Source organism: Stegostoma tigrinum, chromosome 3, assembly GCF_030684315.1.
Source record: "Stegostoma tigrinum isolate sSteTig4 chromosome 3, sSteTig4.hap1, whole genome shotgun sequence".
NCBI lineage: Eukaryota > Metazoa > Chordata > Chondrichthyes > Orectolobiformes > Stegostomatidae > Stegostoma > Stegostoma tigrinum.
The window spans coordinates 76,217,759-76,237,279 of record NC_081356.1 but is presented as its reverse complement, the minus strand read 5'-3'; positions in this window follow the sequence as shown (position 1 = coordinate 76,237,279).

Here is a 19,521-nt window from a genome sequence, read left to right as displayed (position 1 = left end):
CATCAAGAGAATGGGAGGGGGAGTGGAAATGGTTTGCGACTGGGAGGTGCAGTTGTTTGTTGCGAACTGAGCGGAGGTGTTCTGCAAAGCGGTCCCCAAGCCTCCGCTTGATTTCCCCAATGTAGAGAAAGCCGCACCGGGTACAGTGGATGCAGTATACCACATTGGCAGATGTGCAGGTGAACCTCTGCTTAATGTGGAATGTCATCTTGGGGCCTGGGATGGGGGTGAGGGAGGAGGTGTGGGGACAAGTGTAGCATTTCCTGCGGTTGCAGGGGAAGGTGCCGGGTGTGGTGGGGTTGGAGGGCAGTGTGGAGCGAACAAGGGAGTCACGGAGAGAGTGGTCTCTCCGGAAAGCAGACAGGGGTGGGGATGGAAAAATGTCTTGGGTGGTGGGGTCGGATTGTAAATGGCGGAAGTGTCGGAGGATAATGCGTTGTATCCGGAGGTTGGTAGGGTGGTGTGTGAGAACGAGGGGGATCCTCTTGGGGCGGTTGTGGCGGGGGCGGGGTGTGAGGGATGTGTCGCGGGAAATGCGGGAGACGCGGTCAAGGGCGTTCTCAATCACCGTGGGGGGGAAGTTGCGGTCCTTAAAGAACTTGGACATCTGGGATGTGCGGGAGTGGAATGTCTTATCGTGGGAGCAGATGCGGCGGAGGCGGAGGAATTGGGAATAGGGGATGGAATTTTTGCAGGAGGGTGGGTGGGAGGAGGTGTATTCTAGGTAGCTGTGGGAGTCGGTGGGCTTGTAATGGACATCAGTTACAAGCTGATTGCCTGAGATGGAGACTGAGAGGTCCAGGAAGGTGAGGGATGTGCTGGAGATGGCCCAGGTGAACTGAAGGTTGGGGTGGAAGGTGTTGGTGAAGTGGATGAACTGTTCGAGCTCCTCTGGGGAGCAAGAGGCGGCGCCGATACAGTCATCAATGTACCGGAGGAAGAGGTGGGGTTTGGGGCCTGTGTAGGTGCGGAAGATCCACTTCACCAACACCTTCCACCCCAACCTTCAGTTCACCTGGGCCATCTCCAGCACATCCCTCACCTTCCTGGACCTCTCAGTCTCCATCTCAGGCAATCAGCTTGTAACTGATGTCCATTACAAGCCCACCGACTCCCACAGCTACCTAGAATACACCTCCTCCCACCCACCCTCCTGCAAAAATTCCATCCCCTATTCCCAATTCCTCCGCCTCCGCCGCATCTGCTCCCACGATAAGACATTCCACTCCCGCACATCCCAGATGTCCAAGTTCTTTAAGGACCGCAACTTCCCCCCCACGGTGATTGAGAACGCCCTTGACCGCGTCTCCCGCATTTCCCGCGACACATCCCTCACACCCCGCCCCCGCCACAACCGCCCCAAGAGGATCCCCCTCGTTCTCACACACCACCCTACCAACCTCCGGATACAACGCATTATCCTCCGACACTTCCGCCATTTACAATCCGACCCCACCACCCAAGACATTTTTCCATCCCCACCCCTGTCTGCTTTCCGGAGAGACCACTCTCTCCGTGACTCCCTTGTTCGCTCCACACTGCCCTCCAACCCCACCACACCCGGCACCTTCCCCTGCAACCGCAGGAAATGCTACACTTGTCCCCACACCTCCTCCCTCACCCCCATCCCAGGCCCCAAGATGACATTCCACATTAAGCAGAGGTTCACCTGCACATCTGCCAATGTGGTATACTGCATCCACTGTACCCGGTGCGGCTTTCTCTACATTGGGGAAACCAAGCGGAGGCTTGGGGACCGCTTTGCAGAACACCTCCGCTCAGTTCGCAACAAACAACTGCACCTCCCAGTCGCAAACCATTTCCACTCCCCCTCCCATTCTCTTGATGACATGTCCATCATGGGCCTCCTGCACTGCCACAATGATGCCACCCGAAGGTTGCAGGAACAGCAACTCATATTCCGCCTGGGAACCCTGCAGCCATATGGTATCAATGTGGACTTCACCAGTTTCAAAATCTCCCCTTCCCCCACTGCATCCCTCAACCAGCCCAGTTCATCCCCTCCCCCCACTGCACCACACAACCAGCCCAGCTCTTCCCCCCCACCCACTGCATCCCAAAACCAGTCCAACCTGTCTCTGCCTCCCGAACCGGTTCTTCCTCTCACCCATCCCTTCCTCCCACCCCAAGCCGCACCCCCAGCTACCTACTAACCTCATCCCACCTCCTTGACCTGTCCGTCTTCCCTGGACTGACCTATCCCCTCCCTACCTCCCCACCTACACCCTCTCCACCTATCTTCTTTACTCTCCATCTTCGGTCCGCCTCCCCCTCTCTCCCTATTTATTCCAGTTCCCTCCCCCCATCCCCCTCTCTGATGAAGGGTCTAGGCCCGAAACGTCAGCTTTTGTGCTCCTGAGATGCTGCTTGGCCTGCTGTGTTCATCCAGCCTCACATTTTATTATCTTGGAATCTCCAGCATCTGCAGTTCCCATTATCTCTGATATATGGAGTACATTGTGGAAAAGTGTGAGGTTATGCAATTTGGAAGAGTAGAGGCGTAGACAATTTGTTAATTGGTAAAACGCTTCCAAAATCTGAAGCATAGAGGGACTTAGGATTCTTGGCTCAAGATTGTCTTAAGGTTAACTTGTATGTTCATTTGGCAGTTAGGAAGGCTAATGGAGCAGTAGTATTCATTTTGAAAGAGATAGAATACAAGAGCAGGAATATATTGCTGAGGCTTTAGAAGGGTCCGGTCAGAGTACATTTGGGATATTGTGAGCAGTTTTGCATTCCGTATCTAAGGAAGGATGTGTTGATCTTGGAGGCGACCAGGGAGGTTTACAGGAAAGATTCTGGTGATGAAGAGCATGATATGTGAGAGGTGGTTGAGAACTCTGGCTCTGTACTCACTGAAATTTAGAAGGAGCAGCTGAGAAGGATATCTTATTGAAACTTACAGAATGCTGACGTGCCTGGATAGAGTAGACAGAGAGAAGATATTTCCATGAGTAGGAGAGATTAGGACCTGAGGGCACAGCCTCAGAGTTAAGGGACGATCCTCTAGAACTGAGGGCACAGTGGCTCAGTGGTTAACACTGCTACCTCACGGGGCCAGGAAGCTGGGTTCAATTCCAGCCTTGGACAACTGTCTGTGTGGAATTTGTACATTCTCCCCATGTCTGTGATGGTTTCCTCCGACAATCCAAAGATTTGCAGGCTAAGTGGATTGGCCATGCTAAATTGCCTGTGGTGTGAAGGGGTGTGTAGGTTAGGTGGAATGTTCTGAGGGTTGGTGTGGACTTGTTGGGCTGAATGGCCTGTTTCCATGTTGTAGGGAGGGAGGGATTCCATGAACTGATATGAGGAAGAAATTTTTCAACCAGAAGGTGGTTAATATATGGAATTCATTGCCATGGAAGGCTGTGAAGGCTGAGTCATTGAGTGTATTTCAGGTAGAGGTAGATAAATTAGATTAGATTAGATTCCCTACAGTGTGGAAACAGGCCCTTCAGCCCAACAAGTCCACACCGCCCCTTGAAGCATCCCACGCAGACACATCCCCCCATAATCCACACACCCCTGAACACTTATGGACAATTTAGCATGGCCGATCCACCTAACCTGCACATCTTTGGGCTGTGGGAGGAAAACAGAACACCCGGAGGAAACCCACGCAGACAAGGGGAGAATGTGCAAACTCCACACAGACAGTCGCCTGAGGCTAGAATCGAACCCGGGTCCCTGGCACTGTGAGGCTGCAGTGCTAACCACTGAGCCCCCATACCGCCCCAAAGTTTCTTAATTAGTAAGGGAATCAAAAGGGAGAAGGCAGGAGAATGGGATTGAGAAATATATCAGCCATGATCGAATGGTGGGGCAGGCTCAGTGGGCTGAGCAACCTAATTCTGTTCCTCTATTTTGTGGTCTTACGGTTCAGTTTAGAATTAATGAAGGCATGGCTGAGGCTCTCGCAGCAGTTGAACCGAGACAGAATGAAGCCGAGCAATCCCATGGAGTTGAAAATCTGCAGCCTTATTAAAAGCACAGATATGGGGTTGGAAGCTGATCGCAGGATCAATGTGACACCAAGTTTGTGAGCAGACTGACTTAATTTCAAAGTGTCCCCACAGACTGAGATGAACTCTGGGGGGACTTAGCAACGAGAGGAAAGTGTAAACCTCACTGTTTAATCTGTTAATGACTTACTGCTACGGAATGCTAAAGCAAATTTCACTTACATAGCAACTTTAATGTAAAAGTGTGCCTGAGGTGCTCAGAGATGTAAGTTAAAAGGTTAATTTCACCTAAAATAAGACTTCTTGTGACAATGTTGTAAAATAAGGTGATTATAGTCTTACCAGATCATATGGTTACTCTCCCATTAGAGAGAAACAACTAATTGTGGTTTAACTGGAGGCTCAACTTCAGGGAGGGGAAAGAGTGAGTAGGCCAATCTTTTGTGCTGGTGCAGGAATTGAACCCATGCTGTTGGTATCACAAACCAGCCATCTGAGCCAAACTAGCCCCTAATGTGTATTTGAACGAAAGTGGATGTGTGTGTCACTTTAAGACTTTAGTTTCTAAATCTACCCTGCTTCATTTTCTTTGTGTGATCTCAACACAAATTAAGTACTAAGTAAAACTTAAATTAAAATCAATACAAAAAAGCAATTTGGAAGAGGATAGCATCATGAAAATTGATGCCCTAAGCCTACATTCTGCTACTGTCAGATCCTGAAGGAAATGGACAAATGGTGCTGGGTTTTAACCAATAAAAACTTAGCCAATAGCACAGGAAATTAGTCGATATAGCACCATTAAAAAAAACAATTGGTCAAATAAATATTACGGATCGGAAACATAAAAGGAATCTGATGTTTTTATTCTAAAATAACTAAATAAACTTTGCTGCTGTGACACAAGCTCTCAGGAAAAGATAGACCCGTGTTGCTTTTTCTGTAATGATACTATCAACATGTCCAAAAAGCAAAAGAAAAATAAAGAATTTTCACATAAAGAAACTCATGACAATTAAATCTGAAATGTTTGGAATTTGACAGATTTTTAAAGGAAACTTTAATAAAATTGCTTTCACATGTTTGCATATACAGACATACAATTTACGAGTAAATGTATCTGCCTTGACCCCTCAAGCTTGCCCGACCGTTCAATACAATATGGTTGATCTGATCACTCCGTATTCCTGCCTACAGTTGATAATCTTTCATCCCCATGTTTATCAAGAATCTATTGACCTTTGCCTTAAAATTATTCAAAGACAACACTCCCAGGACTTTTTAAGAGAGTTCCAAAGATCTCAACCTCTCTGTAAGAAAAATAAATCTTCATTGCTGTCTTAAATGGGTGACTGCTTATTTGTAAACAGTGACACTTCGTCTATGCTCTCCCACAAGAAGAAGCATTCTCTTCACATTCACCCCTCAAGACCCTTCAGGATCTTATTTGCTGAATTTGATAAAAATTGGCTAAGTGTCAAATTTGGAATTGCTCATGAACCTTGATGAGGTATCTTACACAATTTGACTCTGCTCATCTCAGTACGTATGCACCATGCCTCTGTTGTTCAATATTTGCATTGCTGTGTTTACCAGCAGCAGAAGTGCTCATCGCTGCTGGGGCCTTCTGGGATTTCCGTTACTTGTGCTACTTTTAAAGATCAGTTGTGCACGAGGTCAGTTATGGCCAGCTATGAATGGCCCTCCACAGTACGTGTAGTGGGGCTGAAATGAAAAAGAATAGCTTCTGATGGCACAAAGGTGGCATGGTGACACTTCATTGAAAATAAAGTTCACATTCAAAAATGTATAGCTACTTTACCACGGGTCTGACAGGCTGTCATAGTAGCTGCAACTACAGAGGTCAAGCTGCACTAGTTACTCATTCCTAACACCATGCCATCTTAGAACCCTGTTTAAGGGCGTGCTACTCTTTCCCTACTGCCAACTGTTCAATGTGGGAGCATCCTATGTTGGAAAGTCGACAAACAGTTGAAAATGTTTACTTTTCCCATTGTTCAATGAAAATTAAGAAAAAAATAAGCAAAACAAAAAGCTGCATTTGCTTCTGGGAACAAACAGGTGTTGCTTATATTTGAGCAGTAATGTATTTACAGTCAATAAATGATCATTGGACCCAACTCTCTCCTATTGGAACTAACTGTTAATTAAGTCTTGTCTGGCTTGTTGCATCTGATACTGCACTGCTCTATCATGTTGAGGGTGATGTTTCTCCTGCACAATATCTCATTTTCCTCCTGCAAGACTGCTCCCACATTCCCAGGCTCTTCAATGTCCAGCACATCTCTGCTATGCAACGCTGGTAGTACAGCATGTTAAATTATGCAGCACACTATCTAGATAGTATCAGAGATCAATCTAAGAGAAGAACAATCCTAGCCTTGAAATCTCATCTTCAAAGAGCCTTATCATCTGCTCCATGATGGCCTGATGGAAGAATGGGCTATATTTTATCTACATTCAGCCTTAGACTGGTTGCATAATAAAATCATCGGCCATACTTGTAGAGTGTAGCTCTTGTCTCCTGACATCTCCCTGTGCCATTCAATGCTTACAATGAAACAAGAACATGAGATTTCTTACAGTTATAGATATCATGGCAGCTTCTAGGATAACTGGTCCAGATTTTTAAGATGGATAACTTATTCCAATGCATGTAGCACAAGACATGCCATCAAATACAGTCGGACAGTGCAAGTGTGGTAGAATTACAGAAAGCTTTCCCCACTCCCACATCACCCAGAAAGGCAGTATTACACATAACAACATGCTGGAGAATGCCTACTGTTCATTGTAAGAAGAAAGAAATCAGCTCCATACTCTTGCGTAGCCTGTGAGAATTTGGATTGTCTTTGTGAATTGAGCCTATAGGTAACACTTCTAAGATGGCTCATGAATAGTTTTAGTTAACAGATATGACTTGTCTATAATAACCATTGATATGGTGAACAATGTTATTTAGCAGGATTTTTATCTCTCCTAGTTGTCCACCACACATGGGGTTTACATGGCAGGATTCTATGACTACAGATGTCTTCAAGCTGTACTTTATAAATACCCCTTGATGAATGCCATTTCCCCTTGAGGGCCTCACATCACTCATAAGTAGAGTTCAAAACTAAACAGTTACACAGCCCACTCTGGGCATGGTCACAACCATATACCATTTCTACCGTACATCTGTGATTTAGATCAGAATGGAAGGCAACATAGAATGCCTTCTGCAGACTGAGTCACAGGCTCAGCCTGGTAATCTAAGGGCCCTAAATCTTCAAGTCTTCATTTTCCTTTCTTCCTTGCATTCTCTGTTGACCCCCATCTGTTCTGAGATTTCACACATTCTCCTCCAAGACTTCCGTTTATGTCTATATTTTCCAACATTAACCCCAAAAACCTGGCACTACAGCTTTGCCATGCTTACTATCATGCTGCACTGTTCCTCCCATCAAAACAAGAGTGGTTATGATCATTGATGCTCGCTAACAGCAATGGTCCTTGTTAACCCGCTTGACTTTTAGTGAGTGAACAACAAGGATGTAACTTGCCCCCATTTTAACCTCCAACTCACTTGGAAAGCCAGCACTGATTGAAGCTCATATCCTTGACCGATATCTGTATAGTTCAATATAACGGTAATGTCCAGACTAGTTGCGCTAGACGTAAAGGACTGACTGCGGATTGTAACGATAGAAAACCTTGGCCCTGCGTGTCCCACGTACTGAATGACTGTGTTCAAGCATCTAAAGTCATAGCAAATGCTGCCTTTGACTTTCTGTCCTGACACACTGTCTTGGACTACAGGGTGAACCCAACTGGTTCTTTTGGATTCAGTTAAATAGAATTAGGAGGAGACTTGGCAACAGCAATTTGCTTAAATGTGAGTGTTTATGAAATAATAATAATGATAATAATGAATAAAAAAATGGAAAAGAAAGGCAAAGAAAACAATAAGTCTCATGCCCTTCTGCCTGTTGGGGACTCCTCAATCAACAGTGGGCCTGGAGGCTTAGGTTTGTTCCTGGCATCATTCACAATCCCGGTCCAAGGCGAAGTCCGACTCTCAGAAAGAAACTCTGTCTCTTATAGAATGTAACAAACAGCTCATACAGAAAAACAGCTATAGAAGACAATACTGCTTACTAGTGCAGAGCTGCTAGTACAGGTTTTGTTTAATTGTGCTGTCTACTGCACATTCAGGAATGTTCATAGGACTCATTCAAGGTCATGCAGCTGTTGAATATCATCATTAACTTTCCCGACCTATTTTCCCATTCTGTGCACGCACACTGATGGAATGTCATCTCACTTTGACTTAGCTGACCAATATTCCCCTGAGCCTGGGTGGCATGGCCACCTGCTTGAAGTAGCCACATAGTATTTCCCACATAGGATGCTGACACAAGGTGTAGGTGTTTCATCGATGTAATGTGATGCTGTACGGCAACATTCGAACACCGCGCCCAACCCCTCCAACCACCACCTCCCCACCCCCTGACTAATCACTGCTGTCAAGCACGACAAACTCTCTGGCTTCATGTCTTCATGTCCTGGCAACAAACAAGAAGGTGAGGCAGAGGTACAGTAGGTCTTTATTTTCAGAATGACATGGCTAAATGCAAGAGGCAAGGCAGAGTTGTAAGCATCCAAAGTAGGTGTGAAGTGAATGAGTTCAAAGAGGCCAAGTGGACAACCTTGAAATGCACCCTTGAAATAATCTATGAGATAGCTGCCTGGCACTGTTTGTAAAGTGGCTTGGCAGCAGCATCGAAATGTAAAGCATTGGTGAGCTACCAAGTGCAACACTGAAAAGGTCAACTGTATTCCAAGTTAGTCCAAAATGTGCTGTGATGACGTAGGGTGGCCGACGCTTGTCTGAAGTGAACCTCCATATATGTGATGGATGCAGACAGTTGTTGCATATGAAGCTAATCCTGAGATGCTGGAATCTGTTGTCCAAAATGGAGGCTGGAAGAACAAACTGTGAGCTTGGGGCCACCAGGTATCCACTCTGACTTTAATGTCATGGATTGTGACCATCTAATTTCTCTCTGCTGTGCAGGGCCATTGGAAATTACATATAAACAAGATGAGGTTAGGTACTAATAATGTGTAAATACATTTAATTAGGCCTCTTGCTGCTCACTGGCAAGATTCTCCTCTCACTGTTCATACCTTGGTGTGAAATTGCTCTTTGTTTTCTTCCTAACATAAAGAATCTATTTTTTTCCAATCTCACCATATTTTCTCAACTGACTCATCATTGGCCATGCCATATGGAGACTGAGAAAATTCAGCTCGAAATGTTTCACTCAAGTCAATTTTTATTCTTCTAAGCCCAAGAGGATACAAACCTAGCCTGTCCCCATAAGACAACCCACCCATTCCAGATATTAGTCCAGTAAACCCCTGAACAGCTTCCAGCACATTTACAATCCTTCCTTAAATAAGGAGTCTAATACTGTACACAATAATCTCGGAGTAATCTCACTAAAGCTCTGTACAATGGAAGCATAACCTCCTTACTTTTGAATTCAATTTAGCTCACAATAAACAATATCATTCTATTAGCTGTTCAAATTACTTGCTGTACCTGCACTCTAGCCTTTATGAATCATTCAGTAGGACATTCAGATTCCTTTGCATCTCAGAGCTCTATAAATCTCTCACCAATTAGATAATTTTTTTTAGTCTTCCTGCCAACATTGATGATTTCATTTTTCCCATATTACTCTCCATTTGTCTTTGCTCAGTCACTTAACATATTTGTTCATTTTGTAGCTGTCTTATGTCCTCTTCACAACTTACCCTCTGACCAATCAGTTAATGTAAGTTGGTCCCAACATCCAAGTCATTATCCATTCAACTACAAGTTACAGGTATGTTTACTGACTCTGCAAAGACATCAATTTTGATTCAAAGGATGCTACATACTTCTAATTTTATTAATTTTGCAGTTTTGATTTTGACATGGCATGAACAATTACTCTGAATGAAATAAGGAAGCCTAATGAACAAAGCACCTCCTCCCTCACCCCTATCCCAGGCCCCAAGATGACATTCCACATTAAGCAGAGGTTCACCTGCACATCTGCCAGTGTGGTATACTGCATCCACTGTACCCGGTGCGGCTTCCTCTACATTGGGGAAACCAAGCGGAGGCTTGGAGACCGCTTTGCAGAACACCTCCGCTCAGTTCGCAACAAACAACTGCATCTCCCAGTCGCAAACCATTTCCACTTCCCCCTCCCATTCTCTAGATGACATGTCCATCATGGGCCTCCTGCACTGCCACAATGATGCCACCCAAAGGTTGCAGGAACAGCAACTCATATTCCGCCTGGGAACCCTGCAGCCTAATGGTATCAATGTGGACTTCACCAGTTTCAAAATCTCCCCTTCCCCTACTGCATCCCTAAACCAGCCCAGTTCGTCCCCTCCCCCCACTGCACCACACAACCAGCCCAGCTCTTCCCCCCCACCCACTGCATCCCAAAACCAGTCCAACCTGTCTCTGCCTCCCTAACCGGTTCTTCCTCTCACCCATCCCTTCCTCCCACCCCAAGCCGCACCCCCATCGACCTACTAACCTCATCCCACCTCCTTGACCTGTCCGCCTTTCCTGGACTGACCTATCCCCTCCCTACATCCCCACCTATACTCTCTCCACCTATCTTCTTTTCTCTCCATCTTCGGTCCGCCTCCCCCTCTCTCCCTATTTATTCCAGTTCCCTCTCCCCATCCCCCTCTCTGATGAAGGGTCTAGGCCCGAAACGTCAGCTTTTGTGCTCCTGAGATGCTGTTTGGCCTGCTGTGTTCATCCAGCCTCACATTTTATTATCTTGGAATTCTCCAGCATCTGCAGTTCCCATTATCTCTATCACAGAAAAGAGTTAATTTGCTCTAAGGCTACCAACCTGATTTAAATCTAATGCATGGGCTGTATTTGAACATAAAACAATGACATCTTACTGATTATGATGAATTGGATTTAATTTGAAAAACCGCAAAATTTGAAGTTATGTGACCATTTCTGTTAGAATATGTGGCATTCAAAACATGACAGAGACAAAAATACCAAGCATAGGAAAAAGCTTTATTTCCCTTTGCCTTGCTGGGGTTGCATTTTTATCTTAAGGCTATATCTGCTTGCTCAGGTATGCTTACTGGTTTGGGGAATACCAGATGTCCTTTGGTACATTTCCAAATGGTAATTATTATTCTGTACACTCAATATGGCAATTATTCCAGCAACATGGGAACCAAAGCTATAACACAAGGTAGCAATGTGGATAATGATAACTAGAGTATGACTGGAAGACCTGAAGCATATAAACATAACAACACACCAGAAAATGTGTTCACAATAGAAGAAAATGAGTCTAAACCAACAAAGGTTTCTGTAAAAGGGGGGGGGGTAAAAAATCTGAAGGCAGAGGTTGAGGCAATAGAACAGTATTTGAATATGGGTAAATAGAAAATAAATGGAACAGGAAAGGACAGAAGTTTTAATGGTCATAGTGTGCTGGAGTATACGAGTTATGAAGGTGCTGGTAGTTAAATAAAACTGAAGTCATTTCCCGAATGCATTGTGCATCTGCAGTAAGAAGAATGAAGAGGACAAATGGAAAAACATGATTTAGACTTAATCACTATTACAGAGGGAAGGAGTCAATATTTCAAAGTGTTAGAAAATTGTTGATCTTTAAATGTGGTGGGTAAGAATGGATGCAAAATCCAGCCCCAACTTCTAACAGATCCCATTTTTTGGCAGAAGACAACGGTAGCTGCAATGTGATCCATAAGGTGTGTGTGTGTGTGTTGTGGGGGGGGGTTCCTAATCTCAGCATTTTTGCTTAGTCCAGAGTTCAAATCGACACCATTTTGGTAATTGTAAGGGCCTTTACTTATAATATGGAAGTCACAATTTTATGGACTGGATGTAAGGTCTGTTGAAGTTTGGATATAAGTCATGACCTTCAGGTGTTTGTTTTATCTGTCCCTTCATTTAAACATACAAAAAAAATTGCAGCTGCCAGTGAGAGTTAAATGTGTTTCTGTTGGATTGTTATGATTGACAATACAATTGGAGGAGCATCTGCTTGAGCAGTTTCAATCGAGTTTCTTGTCTAATTTCTTGAAGGATTATTTATTATGAACGTTTGGTTGAGTTCCAAAAGCTGTATTAGCTCAGGAGAGGGTTCTGAGTTCAGTGCTTGATTGTTACTAGAAAGAGGTTAACTACATAATGGCATTTAAAAGCTCTGAGGCTTTCATGAAAGAAGCTTTTTCAAAATTAAGTCTGTACATGATTTGTTGTTTATTTTGTCATCTCCCTTTGTTTCTTGAAATTTGCCAATGCTAGATACTGGGTCTGTGGATATTCAGTTTCCATGCAAGAAATGAGGGACCATGAAGGCGAAGGCATGAAAATGAGAGAGCCTAAAATCTAAAACGATGTGGACCAAATCCCCATAAACTGAGGTGGGTCTTCTAAAATCTAAACTGCCCAACTTGGCAATCATTCTCTCCCCAACAACTCCCATACCTCTGGAGTCAATTAGTCCCACTTTGCCAAATTCAGAGCCATCTCCACCACCATAAACATCACATTAATACTCATATAGACTAATCAAAATGGGAAGTCTGGAGGTGGGCTTTTAAGCTCCAGTTTCCCAGAAAAATATGCAATGGAACCAATTAAGAATAAAACTGTTTCAGATCCATCATTATACAATGAAGCAAGGTTAACTAATAATCTCAAAATAAACAGAGCACCTTGAATTAGTGAACAATATTAATAAATTCAATTTTAAGTTCAAAAATGACTTACTCAAATTACAAAGAAAAACTAATCTTAAGAAGAGTCAGAAGTCATACACTACCAGATTATAATCCAACAGATTCATTCAAAGCTGCAAGCTTTCAGGGTGCTGCTCCTTCATCAGGTGATGAGTCATGTGACTTCTGACTTTGTCCACCCCAGGCCAACACCGGCACCTCCACATCACGGCTACCATTAACCGTAGTTAATTGTGTAGGTATGAAGACAGAGCTAGCAAGGGCTGCTTAGGGTAAAACCTGTGGAGAAAAATAAACAGCAGGAAGCAATTTAAAAATCAAGGCTTGATAATCTGTTTAGTCATTTTTTGCTCCATTTTGTTGTGCTCTCATATTGATGCCATTCCTGGTTAAATTTCTAATCTAATTAAGGGCTGTAATTTTGGGTAAAGCATCAGACATCATAATTAGTGTTGCAAAACAGGACCTGATAAACTTTGATGAAGGGTCTAGGTGATGAAGGGCCTCTGATGAAGGGTCTAGGCCCGAAACGTCAGCTTTTGTGCTCCTGAGATGCTGCTTGGCCTGCTGTGTTCATCCAGCCTCACATTTTATTATCTGATAAACTTTTACTGAGATTGGTTGAGGATCCAACACTAGAAGAATATGTCTACTCTACTGCAAGAAGCATGATGGGGTCACTTCAGTTTAACTTTGTATCACCAAGACAACTCTCACATGAGTGCGGTATGCCCTAATTATTTTACTGAGGCTTCTAGAATCAGCCTTAAATTCACATCATTCTGATTCACAGAAAAACGTTCTACCTCTGAACTAAGGCTGGCGGCTAAACAGAAACAACAGCTGAAGTTTAGTGTTTTCTGCAATAATTATAAAGGCACATACACTCATCCCTCGAACATCTGGATAAAAAGGACACCTATGTCGGGCTCCTACTCATTGATTACAGTTCCGCCTTCAACGCCATAATCCCTTCCAGACTGATCTCAAAACTCTGACCTTAGATCTTAGCTCTGCCCTCTGCAGGGTCCTCAGCTTCCTGACCCACAGACTGCAATCAGTGAAGATAGACAACAGCACTTCCTCCTCGATAATCCTTAACATTGACACCCCACAAGGATGCATTCTCAGCCCCCAAATGTACTCCCTGTACACCCACAGCTGTGCGGCCAAATTCTGAATGAAAGCCACCTACACAGTTGCTGACAACACCACCATGGTAGGACATATATCAAACATCAATGAATCAAAATACAGGAAGGTGATAGAAGGCTTGGTGTCGTGGTGCAATGATAACAGCCTCTCTCTCTCAATGTCGGCAAAGCAAAAGAACTGATCATTGACTTCAGGAAGACAGGAGGAGGACATGCTCCCATCTACCTCACTAGAGCTGAGGTGAAGAGGATAGAGAGTGTCAAGTTGCTAGGAGTAATGATAACCAACGATCTGTGCTAATCCTCCAAAGTAGATGTGATGGCCAAGAAGGCACAACAATAACCCCTCTTCCTCAGGAGGCTTGGGAAATTCAGCTTGTCCATAAGGATCCTCACCAATTTTTACAAATACTCCATTGAAAGTATTCTATCCAGGCGCATAATGGCCTGTAATGGCAACTGTTCTGGCCAGGACCATAAGAAGTTACAGAAAGTTATGTGCACAGCCCAGATCATCATGGAAGCCAACCTCCCATCCTTGGACTCCACTAACACTTGTAATTGCCATGGAAAGGCTGCCAACATCATCAAAGACCCCTCCCACCCTGGTCATACTCTCCTACAAACTCTTCCATCAGGCAGAAGATACTGAAGTTTGAACGCAAGCAACAACAGGTTCACAAAAAGAACCCTCCCCTGTTATTAGGCTGCTAATGGGCATCTCTAGTTTCAAATCACATTGATCTTGCTATATTGATCTTACTTTGTGTACCTCATGTGTAGCTGTAACCTTGTGTGCCTTGCTCTATCTAAGCACGGTTTGATCTGTACGTCCTTGTTTGCTATGATCTGTCTGTACTGCTTGCAAAACAAAGCTTTTCACTGTACTTAGGTACATGTGACTGCAATAAATTAAGTTTGGGAGCGCTAACTTGTGGCGGTATCATCGGCATGCTGTGAAGCCATGTGAAGCTGAGATGACAAGAAATTGACTGGGATTTTGTGGTGTTGTGGAGTAGGTGTCATAGAGAAAGGGGAAGCAAAAGGTTCAGATGAGAGGTGAGGGTTGGATTTTAATGGCCTCATCTTGTCTTCCCATCCCAGCCTCCAGTTGTTCCAGATTGGATAGCCCAACAGCAAGGTTGCTCTGGTAATCCCTGTCAGGAAGCCAGGCACTTTTCTTGCCTTCTGGGAAAACTGACAAATGGCCAGTGATGAGTTCAGCCCCTTAAGTGACCATTAATTGACCACTTTAAGGACCTTAGTTAATGGAAAGACAATGGGCCTAATGGATTCTGTCACACAGCACTGAACTGTTGAGGTGGCGAGAAGGGGGCAAGTATTTCTCTTCTGTCAGCTTGCTCAATTACTTGCCTGTCTCGTCAGCTTCCTTACCACCAACAGGAGGGGAATATTCACAACCAAATAAAGGGGGCAACTAAATGAGTAAGTCACACCTTTTCTCTCAGATCCACTGAAACTTGTTACGACCTGTTAAATGACTTGTAAATAAGATTTCAGATAAAGAAGCAGCAGTTTTCCACTTGGGAAATTAAATTGACCAGGTAGCAATTATTTCATCCATTCATCTGGATTTAATTCAACAATGAAGCAGCTGAAACCTTCAGTGGAGTATTTTATTCTGCATTGGTTTTTGCTGCCTTTGTTATTTTAACTGATTGATGTTGATGAAGGGGCAAACTAAGCACCCACTGCACAAAGTATGACTGAATTTATAGCTGTGAGAAAAACAGTCAGAAAGTGCTGGAAATATTCAGCAGTTCTAGTAGCAGCTGTGGAATAAAGTTAACACTTTGAGTCAACAGCTAACAGAAATAGCGTAAACTATGTTTCTCTGTCCACAAGTACTGCTGAGTATTTCCAACATTATTGATTTTAATTTCAGATTTCCAGAAAACTCACTATTTTGCTTTTATCTAACTGTGTGTTTAAAGCATTTGGATTCCTTGAGCAAATGTTCAAACAGGTCAGTGTGCTGGCTTTCCCTTTCATGCCCTACTTGGGAAATTGAAATCTCTCGATTTTGACGTTTAAATTAATCTTTACTGGGTCAGTTATAAAATCTGTACAGGCTGAGTCTTGGATTGAGAAATCCTATATTTACAGATGTGTAGGGATGAAGCCAACCCAAAATCTAAAGTTGCCAGTCCTCCAAGATTGTCCTCTTGTCTGCAGGAATTAAAGATCTCTGTTGTGACAAATCCAGGGGAAAATCATAGCAATAATCAATTTTGCTTTAAAAATAATAATTTAAACTTTTTCATTTTCTATTTATGAAAGCATTAATATAGAGGTAAAAGGCATTTGTTTAGAGAGTAAATAATCATTCAATCTAGGAATAAAGAGTCCATTTAGTTTCCAATTGATGACGGAAAATAGAGCATGCTTGATTGTGGCCATGTTAACCATCAAAGACCAGAGTGTAGGGGCTGAGGGAGATGAAAGTGAGAGGTCATTTGATGAAATCTACAGGAATATGGCTGAACAGAGTTGGTAACCCTATTCATACCTGTCGTGCAGTACGACTAAAAATTTATTGTTGGTTTATCGCCAAACTGAATGTAATATCCAGTGCCTGAGGGATGTGGGTCCATATGAGGTGCAAAATATTACCCTAATGGATCAATTCTAACTCAAGACAAGTTTATATTTCCCTGAAACCAAACTGAGAAGATACTATCATGAGATGTAGCAGGAGACTTTAATAATTTTAACTCCTCTGGCTAACACTTAGCTAAGATGTTGGATGGGAGTTTCAAGTGTACGTGGCAGAAGGGAACTGCATGGGGAAGTTGGAAAAGGGGAGCTGTGATCTTCCACGTGGGTCTTCAAAAATGCTATCGTCGTGATATAGGTCAGGACACCCCCAAATAGCATTTAACATGCATCCTGCTGCTACAGCCTGGGGTATCTTTTTTCTCAACCTTGAAGTGATGTCCTTTTAAGAACTGAACATGCGAATGAGCTGCAAACCTCATTATTATCACAAGACAGGCCACAGGTATGCTGCATTATGGCATTTAAGGCATAGGCTGTGTATGGAGATTATAGTGTTCTGTATGAATTAATTTAGCTGAATTCGCATACATCATTTGTGTTATATTCAGCTGCTACCAGCGTACTATTACATAGTGAACAGCTGGGACTTTTTTAATAGTAAAAAAAGGAGAAACGAACCTCCCAAGCTTGAAGCCAAAGTGAGCTGCAGTAAACAAAATACAACAGCAACCCTGAAGTTTCACAGGACAGAAAACTGAAGAAAATATGATTTCTTTGCAAGCTGTAAGTATCTCCAAGTTGGCCAGGTTCATGCAGACAGGCAACTCTTTTATACCCTTTCTATCTGGGAGCTGTTTCGAATTTGTAAGGAGTCAGGCCCACAGTGAGCTAAGAAAAAATGTACCTACATCCAAACACTGGAGGAAACGCAGGCTGCTTTCAGGAAAAGAGTAGAAAGGAGGAGAAGAGCTTGTGTCTGAAGCTATGTGCTATGGCGCATTGTTACAACTACATCAAGGAAATATGGGTATAGAGAGAACAAAATAGTTAGCATGTGACACGATCTATTCATCGGTGATCAATGATGACAGCAAAAGGTTAGTGAGGTGGTGTGAGGCATGCCAAAGGCATCTGTCACAGCAATTTCGAGAACTTCAGAATGCACATGAGATTCCATCAGTTCAAAATTGTCATTGATCTAATTGTAAATGGAAACAACTTTATCTTAGTCATTGAATATTTCTCCAAATCTCAAATTGTCAGGAAAGTTCAAACTTCCCCATGGCGGAAACATTGAGTGGCATATTCAGTCAGTTTGATACACCTGAAGAAATTATTGCTGACAACGGGCTGTCTTTTTTAGGCAAACATTTCCGGAATACTTGTGTCAATTGGGGCAGGTGACATCTTGAATATGGACTGCTTCAGTTTCTGAGGAGTCTCAAATGGTGCTGAACATTGTGCAATCATTGGTGAATATCCCCACTTCTGATCTTATGATGGAGGGAAGGTCAGTGAAGAAGAAGCTGAAGATGGTTGGGCCAAGGATACCACCCTGAGGAACTCCCGCAGAGATGTCCTGGATCAGAGGTGATTGACCTCCAACAACCATGCCAATTTTTGTATGTGTCAGGTATGACTCCAATTACTGGACCATTTGCCCCCGATGCCCATTGATTCCAGTTTTGCCAGGGCCCCTTGATGCCAAACTTAGTCAAATGCAGCCTTGATGTCAAGGGTTGCCACTCTGACGTCACCTCTGGAATTCAGCTCCTTTGTCCATGTTTGAACCAAGGCTGTAATGAGATCAGGAGCTGAGTGACTCTGGCAGAACTCAAACTGGGCATCACTGAGCAGAGATAATAGGAACTGCAGACGCTGGAGAATCTGAGATAACAACGTGTAGAGCTGGATGAACACAGCAGGCCAAGCAGCATCAGAGGAGCAGGAAAGATGATGTTTTGGGCTTAGACCCTTCTGGTCTAGGACTGAAATGTCAGCTTTCCTGCTTCTATGCTGTGCTTGGCCTGCTGTGTTCATTCAGCTCCACACCTTGTTATCATTGAGCAGGTTATTTCTGAGCAGGTGCTGCTTGATAAATGCTGTTGATGACACCTTCCATTACTTTGCCGATGATTGAGAGGTGACTGATGGGGCAGTAACTGGCTGGGTTGGATTTGTCCTGCTTTTTGTGTACAGGGCATACTTGGGCAATTTTCCACATTGTTGGGTAGACACCAGTGTTGTAACAGTACTGGAACAGCTTGGCTAGGGGAGTGGCAAGTTCTGGAGCACAAGTCTTCAGTACTATTGCCGGAATGTTGTCAGGATCTGTAGCCTTTCCACTATCCGGCGTGTCCAACTGTTTTTTGATATCACATAGCGTGAATCAAATTGGCTGAAAACTGGTACCTGTGATGCTAGGGACCACTGGAGGAGGCTGAGATGGATCATCCACTCAGCACTTCTGGCTGAAGATTGCTGTAAAAGCTTCAGCCTTATCTTTTGCACTGATGTGCTGGTCTCTTCCATCATTGAGGATGGGGATATTTGTGGGTCCTCCTCCTCCAGTGAGTTGTTTAATTGTCCACCACTATTCATGGCTGGATGTGGCAGGAGCTTATGCTGTTTGGTGTGCATGTAATCCTGTTTGGTGGCTTCACCTGGTTGACACCTCATCTGCAGGTATGCCTGGTGCTGCTCCTAGCATGCCCTCCAGCACTCTCCATTGAACCAGGGTTGATCCCTTGGCTTGATGGTAATGGTTCAGTGGGGGATATGCCAGGCCATGAGGTTACAGATTGTACTGGAGTACAGTTCTGATCCGTTGATGCCCACAGCACCTCATGGATGCCACGTCTTGAGTTGCTAGATCTGTGTGACGTCTGTCCCATTTAGCGCGGTGATAGTGCCACACAACACAGTGAAGGTTGTACTCAGTGTGAAGGCGGGACAGTGTCTCCATATGGACTGTGTGATGGTCACTCTTACCGATACTGTCACGAACAGATGCAACTGCAGCTGGTAAATTAGTAAGGATGAGG